The 16,823-nt window shown below is 47.7% G+C and overlaps 1 long non-coding RNA gene across 1 annotated transcript in view; it reads left to right on the plus strand.

Moving 5' to 3' along the window:
- The window catches only part of LOC125947328 (uncharacterized), a 161,053-nt gene extending 146,390 nt beyond the window's left edge, over positions 1–14,663 (plus strand). The window contains exon 4 of the long non-coding RNA XR_007468188.1: positions 14,634–14,663. This is a non-coding gene — a long non-coding RNA (uncharacterized LOC125947328). The remainder of the gene's footprint in view (positions 1–14,633) is intronic.
- Positions 14,664–16,823: the final 2,160 nt, after the last annotated feature.

A 16,823-nucleotide genomic window follows, 5' to 3' on the forward strand; every position in this document is an offset into this window, starting at 1 on the left:
TCGGCCCCGCAGCTTCCATGCAAAGAGGCCACGCGCGTTCGCTCTTCTTTCTTTCTTTCTTGCTTTACGGACTGTTCGCGCAGCACTTTGTAAACAGGCAGCCTGGAAGGGGACACAAAAAGAAAGCTCGCTTTATTGTCGCATCGCGAAAAGCGCGGTGGCAAACAAAAGGAAGAGAGATGCTATGCAGAGACGGAGATTCGCTCGGGCCACGTGAGATTGCGTAACCGTCCCCGTTTTCTTTTTTTTCCCCGAATAGCGTTGTAGACGCTCGCACACCGACGCCGACTGAAATGTTCTGCTGCGAGTCCGCAGCGAAGCTTGAATATAATCTTTTATCAAACATTTCGGCATACATATGAGGCGAGAGAAGAAAATACGCTACTCTTTGACATCTTAAAACTGTAAAGTTCACTCAGGTTTGGCCGGTATGTAGTGGCATTCTGGAGGCAAAATGGCGATGAGTGTTTTTGTAGAAGTGGCGCACTTCTAGGCACACTGACAAACACTGAAACAAACAAACAAACAAACAAACAAACAAACAAACAAACAAACAAACAAACAAACAAACAAACACGAGTTCTGCGTTTGTCTGTTCGTTTTCATCGTTCTTTTTTTTTTCGTTTTCCAGTGCTTGAGCGCTTGTCTAGAAGAGCGCTGGTTCTACAACAACAGTGATCAACCAACTAACGTGAGCCCACTGTACACTATAGAAAGATGAATATCGATTGGCACACGAAATATTCTTACGGTCGAAGAAGGCAACGTTCATGAAATGACCCATTTAGGCCATGGCATTCTGTATATACGCGTGTTCTCGTCAGAGCTCCAAACTAAGCAGCTGTGTCCTCAGTCAGTGCTTTGGAGGGAGACCACATGCACAGGTACACCGAGCTGCTGGCGGTTTAACTTCTACCTCAGCTAAAGATGTCTCCATCCTTTTATATGTAAAATAAAGCAAGCACTGATACTAAAAGGAAATGAATTAACAGTACTTGTCGGTGCGCTAGGTTGTTCAGGCATGAAAGGCATACACTCGCTTGTCCTGTCCTTTCTTCGTTCACCTTTAGTCTTTTCGTGCTACTATGCCTTTACACCTGTCATCTAAATGGCCTGACAAGTTATTTCAAACGTCAGGGGTCACCTTATATAATTTTAATCTATTTTCCTTTCCGTATCTATGCGCTAGTAACTATCTGTGATATTTGTCCTCGAGGGACGCCTTTTGATGCTCACAAGTAAATCAAGTATAGGTGCAAATGTACTCGAATGCTTCCACAGCTAACGGTGTTCCGATGCGCTGTGGTTACGTGATTATCTTTTTTTTTTTTTCGCAGCCACTGCACTTCCATTCCACCAGCGCAGCAATTCTGAAGACATTCTAGCCTGGCAGCCAATGCTTTCAGTTGAACTGTGCAGGCGCCTTTGAATGGGTGCAGTGAATGCTGGCATACTGTGATGAGGAAAAACAACGACAACAAACTCGCCGGTGTTTCCAGTTGGGCCCAGGATCCTTTAATAATGACACGGCAGACGGGAGCTTGCTACACGAAACACAGACTTTAACAGACACGTTAGCACGATACAGACTATTTACATACAGACGATTTACATGTACGTGGACTAGAGTCCGCGAATCGTTTGTCCTATATAAATATGTGCCTAGCCCTCATGCGTCACCACTCGCCCGTGTGCCTCGTCGTTGCGGTGCCCGTGACGGTGGTTGTGACGGTGGAGCGTCGTTGTGGCTACGTCGCTGCTGTCGCGCCGCACCTTGTCGCGACGTGGCAGCAGGAAGAAAACAGCAGGCCGGTAGAACACCAGGCCACTGCTGTAGCTGGCCAGTAACGCCTGGCCTGTAACGCCTCGGCCGCTATAACGTTGGGCTCGGTCGGCGGCCAGGTAGCTCAGGCGCCCCGGTGGCCAGCAGGAAGCACTGCACCAGGCCGCTATCACAGCAGGCCGCTGGTACACAGGAGAGCAGAGCCACGAGCGGGATCCACGACCAGGTCCGCACGGTAGCAGGACGCCCGGTCGCCAGTCCTCGGGCTCGCTCAGCAGGCTGGTAGCTGGTAGCTCAGGCGTCCCGGTCCAAGCAGGAAGCACTGCACCAGGCCGCTATCACAGCAGGCCGCTGGCGCGCAGGAAGGCCCAGCCACGAACTGGATCTCCGACCAGGTCCGCACGGTAGCTGGACACCCGGTCGCCGGTACCCGAGCCTGGAGCCGCCGTTTTTCGAGCTTGCGTTCGGGGCTGCCGCTCGCTCTCACGCTCTCCTCGCTTCTTCGTTCGTGGCACGTGTCGTCATCTTCCATTACCATCATCACCAATCCTCTTCTTGTAGCCACAACACAATCATCATTCGAAGCAGGTCTTCTCGCCACCGCACGCCACTATCCACATCATCACACATACCTTTCGCGCCCATCAAGTGCTCGTTTTAATGCGTTAGCAATAGGAGTGCCCAAGTGGAAAAAAGTGTATGTTAAGTGTGGGAAGCCGGTCACGTGGTAGAGGGATACGTATAAATAGTGCAGCTGACGGGCGGTCTGCTCCGGACCACCGTCAGCTGGACTTCGCTCCTCAACAAGGCAGGACGTGTGTCGAGTGAGCTCCTGAACAACACTTTGCAATTTGGTGAACGTGGTCTAAGTCATGGATGCGGGGCTTCAAAGAGATCCGACGTAATGCTAACGCATTTATCTCACATTTACCGCTAAATCGCCACGGAATTTTCCTTTTCTTTTAGCCACACTATTTTCCCACCAGTGGGTGGCAGACCAAAGACGATCTGCTTAACCCTCCCCCTCTTCCATCGTCATCTCTCTCCCTCTGACTCGCAATGTTACTGCTACAGTGTTGGTTGTCATGGATTTCCGATTCCGTCGGCACCGTTTTGCTGACGATAAGCGTCGTCGAGAAATGGCTAACTCGTCCTTCCTTCACGTTGCTGTTCACGCGTTGTCCGTCACGAAGAGGTGTCGCACTTTCGTCAGAGCCACGCTTCTATGACGTCAAACGCAGTCGAGGTATGTGCGCTTCTCGTCCGTTGTCTTCTGTGAGTCTATAGAATGTCGGATTATCGCCCGTGTGGAGCCCGTTTTACAAGAGTGTAGCCAAGACTGAGCAGACGGAGACGCTGTTTTTGTCGGCGCTGTCGGTCCCAAACACAATGGCATGACCCTCTGGATTAGGCCATAAATGGAGCTGTTACGTGGCTAGAAAGAAGCTTGAAAAGTGTCTACCAGGAAGTTAAATGAAGTAGAAAATAACAGCAATAAACCAGGGAAGAGAGGGTGGTGGAAAGAATGGGAGAATGCTAGATGTTGATGAGGATGATGACTCCTTACATAATGACGCACAACCCACTGTGGGGGATAGGCCTCGAACCGGGTTGTATTAAAAAAATTTTTTTTTCAATACTGCGGACATCTGTACAAGCAGGAGGGGGCTACATGAGCAAATACAACAAAAAGCGAACGCACAAAAATTTACAAGGGCGAAAAGCGAGAGTAAACAAAATACATCCAGTGGGTGGTTGTAACCAGTGGTAATTTCCGGGCAGGGTCTTCCAATCATTGATTGTTTTCGGAAAAAATCGAAAGTTCGAGATGCGGATGGAATTAGGTTATTAGTAAAGAAGAGATAGAAGACGTGAAAGAAAAACCGTTAATAAGTGAAATAAAATAGTGTGTAATATGGTAGTCAGCTTTGCAAGTTGTTATCTACTCTCGTTTGGTTGTTTGTTTGTTCTCTAGTCACTGGTTCATACCCACTATGAGGGATTGGCCAAGATGCGGCTAAAGTTAGGTTATTAGCAATTTAGAGAAAAGAACTCAGTTGCTGTTGAATCTTCGGATCGTCACTTCTTTAGCAATCATGCGGTATTTTTGTAACAAGAATTTGAATCAGTGGGCTTTTTGGTCCTCAGGCTAATGACAGAAATTTGAGAGATAAAAACATTAAAAAGTGATAAACTGCGTTTTCTCTAGAATTCTAATACAAGATCACGTCTTATTAACGTATAAAATTATTTCGAACTCGATCGGTTAAAACGCAGTGTGATTATATTCTGAATCATGGTGCTTTTGCGCCGTGACGAACTACAATGTGTAACTTTGATGCGTCGTTTGGTGAGAGAAATGCACCATTTTTTTGTATTCTGATAACGCGATCACGGCTAGTGTGCGCGCCTCTGCATTTTCTAGCTTTGTATATTTTTGATAAGCAGCGCCCCTTAATTGCTCCGAAAACAATAAAAGCTGCGCCGTGAAACCCACCGTCACAGATCAATGTCTCTCGTTATTTATTCATTTCAGACAGTGATAAGAATGCACAAAACAAATCATTTCCATGGCAACATGAATGCTTCTCAGCGCGCTTCAACGAAGCTACGGCAGATGTACACAGGGCTATAGTTTTAACACGTTCAAAATGAAGGACGATCGAAAGTTCAGGTAAGGAAAAATGGGTAGGACTGTGGAGTCGTTTTTCTTGCATTCGATCCGTGCACAGTGCACGATGTTCAATAAATCAGAATTCACAACACAATCGAATACGCTATTCACAATAGACAACACTAAGACATAAAATCGTGCGGCGAAATCTGACGGGCTGAATGGTGGGCATGCCTGTACACCCTGTTAATATATTCACTTAAGAATATCCAAGACATACGTCGACCGTAGGTATACGAGTACAGAACGTCCCATAATTTTGTTATCTCTCTAAAGCAAAGCAGTAATGCTTTAGTGCTTTCGGGATACGAGTATGAAACCTCAAGTCCACACAAATCATTTACATTGATCGATCGAAGTCTCAACAAACTCAGCGCGTCGATTCGCATACGTGCTTTTCTTGCACGTCTGCGTAAATCGAATCGCTCAACTGGCCCCGTTTCCGCTTAGACGCAAACTTTTTTCACGCGTAAGCCGACGGCGTCAATCATTGTGCCGACGTCGACATGCGCTGCACGGCGTTCATATACGCGACCTCTTCGCCATGTTTATCCGAACCTCGGAACCGAGAGCGTCGTTCGAGCTGTTCGTGACGAAATAGATTTCTTTGCCCTCACTCTCCACCGATCGAGAAAAAAAAATGAATAGAAAAAGTGAAACCACTAAGAACGAGCTGGACAGGGGACAGGAAGTGGCAGTTTGCTGCCTCAGACGGCGTTCGACAGCCAACAACCGTGTGTGTTAGTGTGTGTGCCCGGGCGATTCAATGCGAACGTAACGTCGCTGCGTAGCGCGACGCGCTATATAGCCTTCGCTTCTTGAAGGCATACGCGCCCATGGTTGACGTTTCGGCGCGGCGCCGACGTGTATAAAGAGCGAGAAACGCAGCGTGGCAGGCGTCCCAGATAAGGCGGGCCGCCGCTGTCGGTCTGCCTGCCTATACCTGCTTGTCCATGCAACCGGACAACAATGGACCTTCGTATACAGGCACACGCAGTCGCCAGGCTGAGGCCGATGCGTTTATACTATGCATGCGAGGTGCAGCGAACGCTTAACGCAAGGGCCGCCTGTCTGTGTGCGCGCGAGTGCTCGCGGCATTGTACGCGGCGCCGAGCGTCGCGGCTGATGCTTTCAAGCTGCGGTTCGTGTGCGAAGCGACGAACGAACGGCGCTTCTGTGTTGTAGCGCGCGCGGCTCTTGTGTTTTTTTGTGTGTGTGTTCTTTGTCCTTTCTGACCGAAAGGTTGCCGACCTCTCTCTCTCTCTTGTTCAATTGGTGCTGCGCCGTATGCACACGCAGCTGCTGAGCGCAATCTCTTCTCCGAACTATAGCGAAGGGCGCTATAGTCTATAGACGCTAGTTCGTCCGCTAGCTTCTTTCATTTTTATCCGACTCGTAATCGCGAGTCGGTCGGGCATCAGTGAGGAACAACAGGGTCCACTGGGCATTTTTTTTTGCTGTATCTATTTTTTACGCACCAGTGTTTTACTTCGATAAGAGGTCGCCTGTCAAAAGTACCAGGTCTTTCCTGCTGCTTGCTGTGTATACACACGCGCAGCGATTGTGTTTGGACTGATTATACACGCGAAGGTGGGAAGCAGGCTGTTTGTGCACCGTTATCTTTCTGAAGGATATAATAAAAGACACGTTTGCGCCGGCCGCAAAACAGACGGCGCGTGACGACGGGTCACTAATGTTGGTAAATGGTAACAACTTGAATCGATATAAAGTGGGCTATAGGTAAAGAAAGCCCGCTATAGAGAACAAGTCCCGACGATGTTTTCTTTGTCTATTGCATACGTACGCGTGGTTCTGACCGAGTCAACGAATCTAATCGAAAACGCAACGTGTATACCAGAATGACGAAGAACGTGGAAGTGTTCGCTGGTCCACTCTTTCCTGACATCACGGATGAAAGGCGCAAGCGCGTACAGAATTTGTTAGCGGAGTATATATCGTAGTTGGTACACCGTTTTCGAACACTCAGTTTGCGTGGTACGAATAGACAAGGCATATAGTAGATGTGCAAATTACTTTCCTATATGTCCTGCCTATTTGCCCGGCACAAGCTAAGTTTTCAAGAACACATGCAGAAATAAGGACAGACAGGAGGAACGCCTCTGTCCTGCCTGTCTTTAATTTCTGCATGTGTGTCCTGTCCACACGTTTCGTCCGTGTAGTGATGTCCCTATTAGGTTAACAAGCATTCCCGGTACTTTAGAAGTAAAAATAAGTTGCGGGGTGTTTTGACATCCTAAAGTCACAGGCTTGCTTTATGAGGAAGGCCGTAGCGGGGAGATCTCAGATTCATATTGACGATTTTGACCAACAGTGGTTCCTAATAACGTGTACGAAAATCTATAGGCACGAGCGTTATGGCAATGCAGACATTGAGAGACGTTCCGCAGCAGAACACTTACGAGGCGATCACTGTAGAACGTGAGCTTGATGGAAAGTTTCGGTAACTGTAAATGTTCTACTGGTGGAAGGTGCGTGACCCAAAGCTCCACCTGCAGGCTACGAAAGGCGGCGTGGACTGTACTCCGGTGTGATTTCGATCAGCTGACTGGTCGTGGGCCAGAATATCAATTTGCGGGAACATTAACATTTAAAAATGAAGTGAACAGTCAGTTGGTGTTGCACTCGTGTCCGTAAAACTCGGGCTGATTCCGAACATAGTGTATATACAGCGTATAGGTGGGCCAATCAGGATAACATTGTACGATATGTGTCCCTGCAAGGGTTTTTAATGTGATAACATTTACACACAGATCAAAACGTGGCCATCGGGGATGGAAGAAGTTTTGTCCTCTTCGGAGCAGCTGGCGTAGTGAGAATGAAGGAGCTGGGAAGGAAGAGCAGCGGAATCGTATGACGTGAAGAGGCGCGGGACCGAAACAGCTGCGACTCAGTGAGCCGGTGTTTGCGACACGTAAGACGCCACTGCGCTCCACTTGAAAACGGTCGTGTGTTGATGGCTCCTTCATCTGCGATGAGGTCCGATTCTGTCGTTTGCCTCAAGCGAGGCAGTTGCGGTGACCTGAGCTCTCCGCTACTCTCTGATCAGCCGTGTTACTGATTTGGCATATTGAACTTCATTGATCAATCGACCAATCAATCTTGGACAGCCTGCGCCGACTACTCAATGGCTCAGCTCTTGTCTGCAGGTTCTCGCACTGAGACTCGGGTTTTAATCATGCCGCCACTGACGTCTATCCGCTGTATCTTTGCCGTGTAGCGCGGCCGGCAGGCTGCGGTTTCTGCGTTTCTTAATCTGTGCTACTGCTCGCCGTTACATTTTACCGCTCCTGCCACCCTTCAACCTCCGCGCGTGCTATCTAATCCGCGCCAGCTGCGCACGCACCGCGGATTATCTCTAGCTCGCGCAAAGGATATAGCGGGCGGCGGTAAGCGGTAGCCCCGCGGTAGCACCATAAACTGTACCTTTTTTACCGTTTCTCTTTATCGAAGCCCACGCGGCCCATGGCGTCGGCAAGTTTAAATTCGACACTAAAGGGCAATCGCAGAGCGATTCGTTTCGGTCGCCGTCACTCTATAGCTGAGTGTCATTTTGCCGTGGCCTCCGATATCGGGGCAGTGCATGCAGAGTTCCTCGCGGCATCTCTGAGGCCGTGCATCACCATTCCAGCGATCGCGTACGAGCACGGGCGCGGTTCGTTAGAAACGGAGCTTCCGCCACGAACCACTCCGGAAGTCTGTAGGGCGAACGGGAACGCGCTCCCGTGCCCGGACGCGGCGCGGGCGTCGGCGGCGACCGGCAGCGACGGAGCGTCGGCAGTTGCTGGCTCTCAAACGGAGGCCTGCTTTCAAGGCGCTGCTCGTCTTTTTTGACTTCCGGCACCACGCATGCATGGAAGGGACAGGCGTTGCCTGGCCGGTCAGCCTGTATGCCTTACCCAGGGGGTGCACGCCGCGCGCTGCTGTATCTCACCAAATCCGTGCAGCGTAGTCAAAGGTGTACGGATCGCGCCTGCCGGTAGGAAATGAAAAGAAAGGCAGCCGTATAAACTGCTTTCAGTGTGCCTATTGTGCGCCTCTAATTCGTTCGTGATGCTTCCCTCCAACCGATGTCGGGCGCACGGGAGGTTTCGCGGTGGACAGTGCGCGAGGTCTTCTTCGTCGTCCCTAATTCGCCCATAGCAACGCCGGTGTTGACTCGCGCTGCACGGATTTGATGAGACGTGGTATATAGGAGAGAGAGCAACCGGCAGCAGGCGGCATCGTCCTCATCTGCAGGCAAAGAGCCACGCGAGGAGGATCACGGGCCGGGGCTACGCCGACAGAAGCTCTGGCTCAGCTACTATATAGGCGTCGGCGCGGCTGAAGCGCGCGACGAATGTCGGGGCGTAGCCGTGTAGTTGACGTATGTAGTCGCCGCCGTGTCCTTGCGGTGACGCGAGTGTGAGGCGCCTTTCTTTCACCGTCGGCGTCACTGAGCGTGCGCTGAACGATGGAGTACTGTATGTAGACAGGCACTAAACCTGAATGCTAAACTATAGCCTAGACTTGTAGGACTGGCCTTTCAAGTTCTCTCTTGGTTTGTAAAAACATTAAAAAAAAGGACACTGTATACACATATATGTATAGTGTCCTTTTTTATTTTATCGCTAATATAATTTTAAAAAATCGCCTGTGGCATAGAGCATAAACCTTCTTATCGAGCTGAGATACTAGATAACAGGTATATCATTACTTACACTAGAAATCAATACGCATAATTGACTAATTGCTAAAATTTCACTAATTAACTTTTTCACTAATAACTTTAGCGCACATATTGCAATACGTGTGCATGAATTAAAGCCAGTAATTTCACAAGGCACGTGCTCTTGGAACGAATTTGAAACTGACCCTGTAGAGAGAGAGAAATTTATTTACAGAAAGGCAGAGAGGTCGGCCTGAGCTGTAACTTAATCTGGCCTGCTACTCTACACTGGGGAAAATGGACGGGGAGGAAAAGGGTTAATGAATGATTATGATGATGATAAGAGGGGGAGGTGTGTATATACAGGTTCACAACGTTGTGGACTGGCCCTGTAGTTTTGAGATAAACGTAGTCAAACTTGCCGTAAAAATGCACTGTTGTTCCACTCCTTTAACAAAACGCCTTTTTATGCATTGGAGCTCGAAAGTTTTTGCAACTCCAATGCATTTCGTCGCAAAGTTTGGGAATGCATATCTCGTAAGTGGTATCAACCTCTGCACCCTGGATTCATTCAAAGTGCATGTGATATTAAAAGTCACCGCCTACAATTCTAAAATTGCAACCTGTGACGTAAATATTTAGTGTAAAAGCTAATTAGCAAGATATGTTAATTAATAATATATTTAGTTAAATTTTTGTGCAAATAAAATCTGCCTCTGAGGGTAATCTAGCTCAAGAACTACGATTGTGCTACATGTCACGGGTGATTTTAAAAATTTCTGTTAACTATAAGTTCATATGCATAATTTCTAAATAATGTTCACGAGTAGTCGGTAGAGTGTCTAAATGCTCTTTGGAAAATATTCGCATTTCTTTGACTAACGGTTGCTTTACCATTGGAATTTATTAACTGAGACACATACTACCGTCAATGGTACACTGTCTATACGGGCTATCTTGCAACGTGGCCCCTATACAGCACGTGACCCCTTTACGGATGGTCCGTGAACTAACGTTCTTGCATTTTCAATCAACTATTGCTTATATATTACTTGCGTGTTACTCATAGTAATAAGCAAAAAAAAATTAAGCTCATAAGTGTAGTCCCCATAGGCTGCCCTGCAGCGTATCCTTAAAAAGGCAGTTTTTTCAATGTACTGTACGCTACTATAACGTGGCGGAGCTCAGATGGAAGGTGACCGGAGGTGGTGGCGGTGGTGGTGATGATGATGATGATCTGTATAAATGGCGCATATCCACCATGGGGGATCGGCCAAGAATCGGGCTGTTTGGAGAAATGGATGAGAAAATTTGCGAAAAAACAAATATTGGAGGAAGATTTATTCTGATCAGTGTTCAAAGTGGAACAGTCATCATGCTAAGGTGAATAGAAAAAAATAGCTGATTAATTATTAGAACTGACTGTTTTGGGAAGGAAGCCGATTGGGATCACGAATTAAAGTTTTGCATTGCAGGCAGCAGCACAAATATACATTGTAGCGCGCCTTCATATTCTTCTTCATCTTCGTTCTTCTAGAAATTAGTTCCGCCCAGAAACTGGACGCAGCGCCACGTCGATTTTACCAGCGGCAGCAGCGGCAGGCAGCAGCAGCAGCAACAGCATACGAAGCCGGGATCGGCGCGCGCGCCGAGGTCGGTCGCACTCCGCGGGGCCAATTGGACCCTTTCCGTTTTGGGGAAGGGGACAACGACGACGCGGAGCGTTCGAGTCAAACGCGCGATCACCCGGAAGGAAGAATAAGAAACACGCACAAAAAAAGAGAAGAAGAAAATTAACGATGTCCGCGCGAGAAGCGAGCTGAGCTCCGTTATAACCGCCCCGCGCTGAAGCTGCTTCTGCCGCCGCAGTCGAGGCGACTTCCGTTTTCGGAGACCTCCTCGCGATTGCTTGCTTGCGCGCGAGCCAGAAATAAAAGGAGGCGCGGATTAAAGCGAAGCGCGCGCGCGGGACAGGGATAAAAGAGAGACACCAACAAACAAGCCAAACGAAACAAAGGAGGTTATACTCGAAAGAATGGAAGGGCGAGGTGACGCGCGCTGTAAGGAGACGACGGCGTCCCGTATCAGAAAGAAAAAAGAACAACAACCCAAGAAAGAAAAGGGTCGCCCTCGTACATAGCCTGTGACGGCCCGTGGAAAATGGATTCTGCAGGCCCTATTTCGGGCCTCGACCGTTCTTTCTTCTCTTTTGTCTTCCCTTCTTTTTGTTTTTTTTTTGTTTCCGTCTTTGGTTGCGAGGACGGCGACGTCGGGCGCCAAACGTCGCCCGAACGCGGCGCAATAAAGCGTTCGCTTCGGTCCCGTTGTGAGGAGGGGCGCGCGAATGCGCACCTTGCCTGTGGTGTGAACTGGTCCGTCTACGTAGCGCGTGGGTGCTGCACCGTTGTGTAGACTAACACAAACGTATAGCCCCGCGATCTTTGGAAGGGCGTTGTAGAACTGTACGCCCGCCCTGCACCCACGGCGTGTATGTATACCTGGATGCGGGTGCAACGCGGATGGCCGTGTATATAGCTTCGTATCTACTAAAGGGAACCGCCCACGTCTTATATACGGAAAGATCGCGTGTGATCGACGAGTAGAAGAGGCTCGCCGAAAGAGGCGCCATAGTTTGAGTCGCGTAAGACGTTCTCCTCCTTTTAGCTCGTGCGGGGACTAAGTTATGAGGAGAATATTTCTAGACGCGGTGGCGAGTCGCCACGCTTGCGGGTTTCTGTCCGTAGCTATATAGGGCTTGCGTGGATACGGTGTCGTGGCGCTGCTGTTGATTAACTATGCGACAATATGGGAAGTTTGGTTACTGAAGAGTCAGCAGGATAATGAAGAGGAAACCATGTTAGGATGAGATGGCAGGGGATGCCAATGAAATGCTTCAGCATAGCGTTGTAAAAGGTAGACGCCTTTGACGTAATACCGAGGAGTAAACGGGAGCCTCAGCGATGGTGGGGACCCCTTGCGGCGCTGAGCAGCAGCAGCTTTGTGATCGGTGCGCTAGGCAGTTTTCGATGTCATTTCGTCTATTAATATTTCGGCATGTTATAACAGTTGCGCTGAGAATAAGCGTACGAGTGTTCTCGTTTCGAAACGTTTCGGCGGCAAGCGAACTTTTTTTTTTTACTGGAAGCGGGAGGTCTGGGCGCATTTATGGAAGCAAAAATTGTAGGACGCTTAAGCTTCGCCTTTAAGAGTGGAACGCGATAGCGTTATCGGGACCCGGCCGTTCGCATCGCATTTTTCTTTGTGAGTAGGCTTCACGGCAACACAGAAAGTGGGAAAGCCAGCTTACAAAGACCAAGCTTACACCGATCCCCTTAAAGTCGGCATCACTTTTAAACGGAAATTCATTGCTGGGAAGCCGTTTTTCCAGGGGCAATATATGTCGTCTTATATTAAAATGTGAAGGTCCTATAGGACCTTTTTAAATTGTTTTATCAATTGTTTGCTATTGCCCCGACGCGCGCGCGTGTCCTCAATTTGACCTGCCGAGGATGCGAGCGCCATCTGGATAGGATTTTCCCAAGTAACATACCCGAGCGCGCCGCTGTTGGTATGATAGAAATGCTGGAAAATGGGTTTGTGTCTGAGTTTCCTCGTAACAGAATTATGTTTTCTCGTACATTCAAATTACAATCCGACGCCACCATGTCTGTAGGTTGTGGTTAAGTCGTACTTTACCATTTTTCTGACGGATTTCACTGTGAGAAATTCAATTTTTGTTCACTAACACCTTGCGCCACGCTGAGGGCCTGCGCGGTCGGGATGGTTGGGGATGATTTTCTCCGACACCGACGCCGGATTTTCTGCGACACGGGGCCCTTAACGCTATCGCGTTAATAATGTAGCAATACGAAGGCACTGTGTCCCAGGCTGCATTGATACACACACACGCACACCCACACACACAATACACACACAAGAAAAAAATATAAAAAGAAACTGCACGGTGAGAAAGAAACATGTCCTTACAGACCGTTTATAGGCAACTTTTAGGCAGCATTGCTTTTCATTGCCTTCTTTTTTTCTCTTTTGTTGACATCCACATAAGTAATAGTCACAATAGTATATAGTGCCGCAAGCTCACATACTGTCTAGAGAGAGACTACTATTTATACGGAATAACTACAATAATTATCTGTAGGCTTTTTGTAGACTCGCAAAGTGAACGTTTGCAAGGAGACGCCCTTAATCCCAGCAGATAGAACTTGCAACATTCAAGCTTATTACACTGATCAAGTCAACAAACGCTCGCCGCGGTGACTCTGTCGCTATGGCATTCTGCTGCCCAGCACGAGGTAGCGGGTTCCATGCAGGGCCACGGCTGCATTATTTCAATGAGAGCGAAATGCAAGCACGATCATGTGTACTTATATTGAGGAGCACGTTAAAGAACCCCAGGTGATTAAACCTAATCTCGAGCCCTCTACATTACAACGTCCCTCATAATCATCGTGCTGTTTCCGGGCGTTAAACACCCACAGTTTAATGTTAATTATTAAGGCGAAAGAAGGCCTTAGGTGTCTATGTTGGTGGTGCCCTTGGCGAAACTGCGCCGTGACGAAAAATGGCCGACGCCGCAAAAAAAGCCCGGATTGACGTCACGCTTCTCGGGTAGGTTCTTGTAAACAAAGTATATCAGTGGTGTTGAAAGGAAAATCTGGTTCATTTCGGTCTGGGTGAGAATCGAACCCGGGCCTCCGGTGTGCGAGACGAGCACGCTTCCCTGAAGCCACGGCTGTTTTTTTCGTCTTTTTTTTTTCCTTTATTAACGGCTGCTCTACGGTTCTGGCTTACTAAAGGTGTGCCTCGTGCTTGCGTGATTGCATACGTCACATCGCAGACATCTCACTGACTGAAGATGTAGCCTAGTGGGTGCACTAACATGCTGCGCTTTATATAGGTACTACGTTAAGTGTTCATATATGTGGTGTTCACGAGGTCGCCTTAGTGCCAGACGTGTACTTCCCATTGCGACTCGTTATGTCTTGCAAGAAGTATAGCCCCGATTGAATAACTTAACGCATTACCAATATGTCTTACAAAGAAGTGTAACCCCGATTGTATAACTTCATGTATTACCAAATGTGCAGCAGGCTGTCGCCTTCTTGTGTCACATGAGTGTAACACCTGCCGAACTTTTCAAGTCAACAAACCAAGCACATTAGTGCTTAGATATTCAGCATTGGGAGCGAAAGAAAAGAAACAAAGATCCCCACCATGGTTGCCAGTCAGTCTTATATGTCTTTTATTAAGTTGCTGCGTGATTAAGGAACTAAGAGATACCCGCTGCAGCGCACTGCGTGCGCTGCGTGCGCTTGCCAGTAGGAACGGGCCCCGATGCGTCTTCTTATACCGGGATATTAAAACGAACGAATAGTGTCAAGGTAGTCATTCCGTCAGGATTAGGAAGTTCTTGAATACAGAGAAAGATATTCAGGCTTGCCTTTTGCTTGGTTTTTGAAAGCCATATCATCAATTTCTCTTCTGCACAGTATTCCGGAATATCCAAGATTGAAAAAAAAGAAAGAAAGAAAGAAAGAAAGAAAGAGAAAGAAAGAAAGAAAGAAAGAAAGAAAGAAAGAAACGAAAAGGAATCGAAGAAACACTTCCGGACCCGAGGTCACTAGTGTTTTGCGGGAAAGCCTCCGCGCTCATCGGTCTTGTAACGCTTCGAACACTACGCATATGCAGCCAACAACGAAGATAGAGGAAGCAGAGGGAAAGTTGACCAAATGTTTCTTTTTTAATTGAGATGTATATACCTCATTAAGAATGTGGGTTAAACTTGCGATAAGTCCGTATACCCTTAGTAGAGAAAGGAGAACTGAAACAAGACAGTTGTCTTTTATTCCGCTTTAATTTCTACTTCTGTTTGTCGGGACTATAAAGAATATTGCAAGTTTCACCAATGTTGTTAATTACACTTGTACAATTCAATGAAGGAAGAAGCTATCAACTTCTTCTATGTTGTTCCTGGCTTCATTGTCTGTCGGCTTTATATGTTTCTTATTAAATATCGAACCTCTAGGGTACACTGGTTCTTATCGCTGACGTCATTCACTTCTGATTTGCTGAATGCTTAAATATCACTGTACTCCGTGACAACCTAAGAATTCAGTGCAAGTGTTCACCCATAAAACCGCAGTGCACCGGCACTCAGTGTTTTGTCGTTCCTAGACATAGTTCCCCATGAGCGTCGATAATGAAAAGAGCGCACCCACGCTGTGACATCACAGAAATGGGTGAATGTTATCGTCTGGCCCACCTATACCGAGTTCTCTTTGTGTTGGACATAGGAGTATTTGTAGCGGAATTTTTAGGTTGTCACCGACTCAATGAGAAGAGCGACCTAACGATATCACTGCTGTGAGGCTGAAATACGCATTTTTTATTGCGATAGCAATTATATGGGCATTCCAGGCGCATTCCTGCCGTCGCCGTCGCCGTGAGGCTCCGTATAAAGTCCAAGGGCGATAAAATCGTCGCCGCGGGCCGTAGGCTGTACGTGCGAGGGAAAGCTGTATGCTGTATGTGCGAGTGATCGAACTTATCGATCACCATTGGCCATGGCGGCTCCCTTCTGCAGCTTGCGCAAATGAGCCAATTGGGATCGAGAAATTCGATCCTGGCAGGGCACGATCGCGATCGAAAGTGTCCTGTCTGACAACGGTATTAGCAGCAATCTCCGCGCCTCAGGAGCAGTCTCCTTAAAGTGGCGGTGGAAATATCAAATTGTATATACATCATCCGCTGATCGATAAAATAATCACTTCTTTTCCGGTGAATATATATATATATCAGTGGCGTAGCCAGAAATTTTGTTCGGGGGGGGCTGAGGTTGCAGCGCGGCCTCCTCCTTATAGAATTTGTCGAGGGATCAAATACATGAATAATAACTGCATTGCCAATGCCATTGTATATTAGATGCTGCAAACGAATTATTGAACGCTACGCACTGTCAAGTAAAATATGTATTTTTCATAAAAGAATATATTCGTATGTCCTAAAAATTCTGGCAGAAATAACTGATGTCAATGCGGCCGCGTTCTTTTTCGTCTATTTCATAAGGAAAGAAAATATCACACGGACATTAGAACTATATGAGTTCGAAACCAGCAAAGCAATGTATACAGCTGATATGAAGAACGTAAAGGCCATCTAATGAATAAGTTGAGGACAAATATTTTGATGAATCTTCGTCATTCAAGAACCTTGTTTACATTTTTGCACATATGCAACGGCCAGGAAAAAACCTCAATGACGCTGTCCCTGGTTGCAATAGATTGCGCAGGAGCAGCTGTTACCGGTCGTGTATTGTAATTACACCGAGATTATACTCGCAACAGTGAGTACAAATAAAAAGTAGGAGAGAGAGAGAGAAGTCGTAAGGGAAATGCAGGGAGGTTAAACATGCTGAGCCCGGTAGGCTACACTGCACTGGGGAAGGGGTAGAAGGGATTGAAAGAGAAGGAAGAGAGAATTTCACAGTTCACACGTTGCACATTTACAGTTAAGCGTTCATCGCTGAGTTTCGTCACAGGCGGTCATACAGACTTGTTCACTTCAAAAAACACAGCAGCGCCTTTGTAGCCCTGCACATAGCAGACGCACGAGGCGACGCACCCAAGATATTTTCCTCCGTAAAAAACCTGTCGTCTAAGTGCCCCAAAGCCGTCCGAAGG

Source organism: Dermacentor silvarum, chromosome 8 (genome assembly GCF_013339745.2).
Source record: "Dermacentor silvarum isolate Dsil-2018 chromosome 8, BIME_Dsil_1.4, whole genome shotgun sequence".
NCBI classification, from domain to species: domain Eukaryota; kingdom Metazoa; phylum Arthropoda; class Arachnida; order Ixodida; family Ixodidae; genus Dermacentor; species Dermacentor silvarum.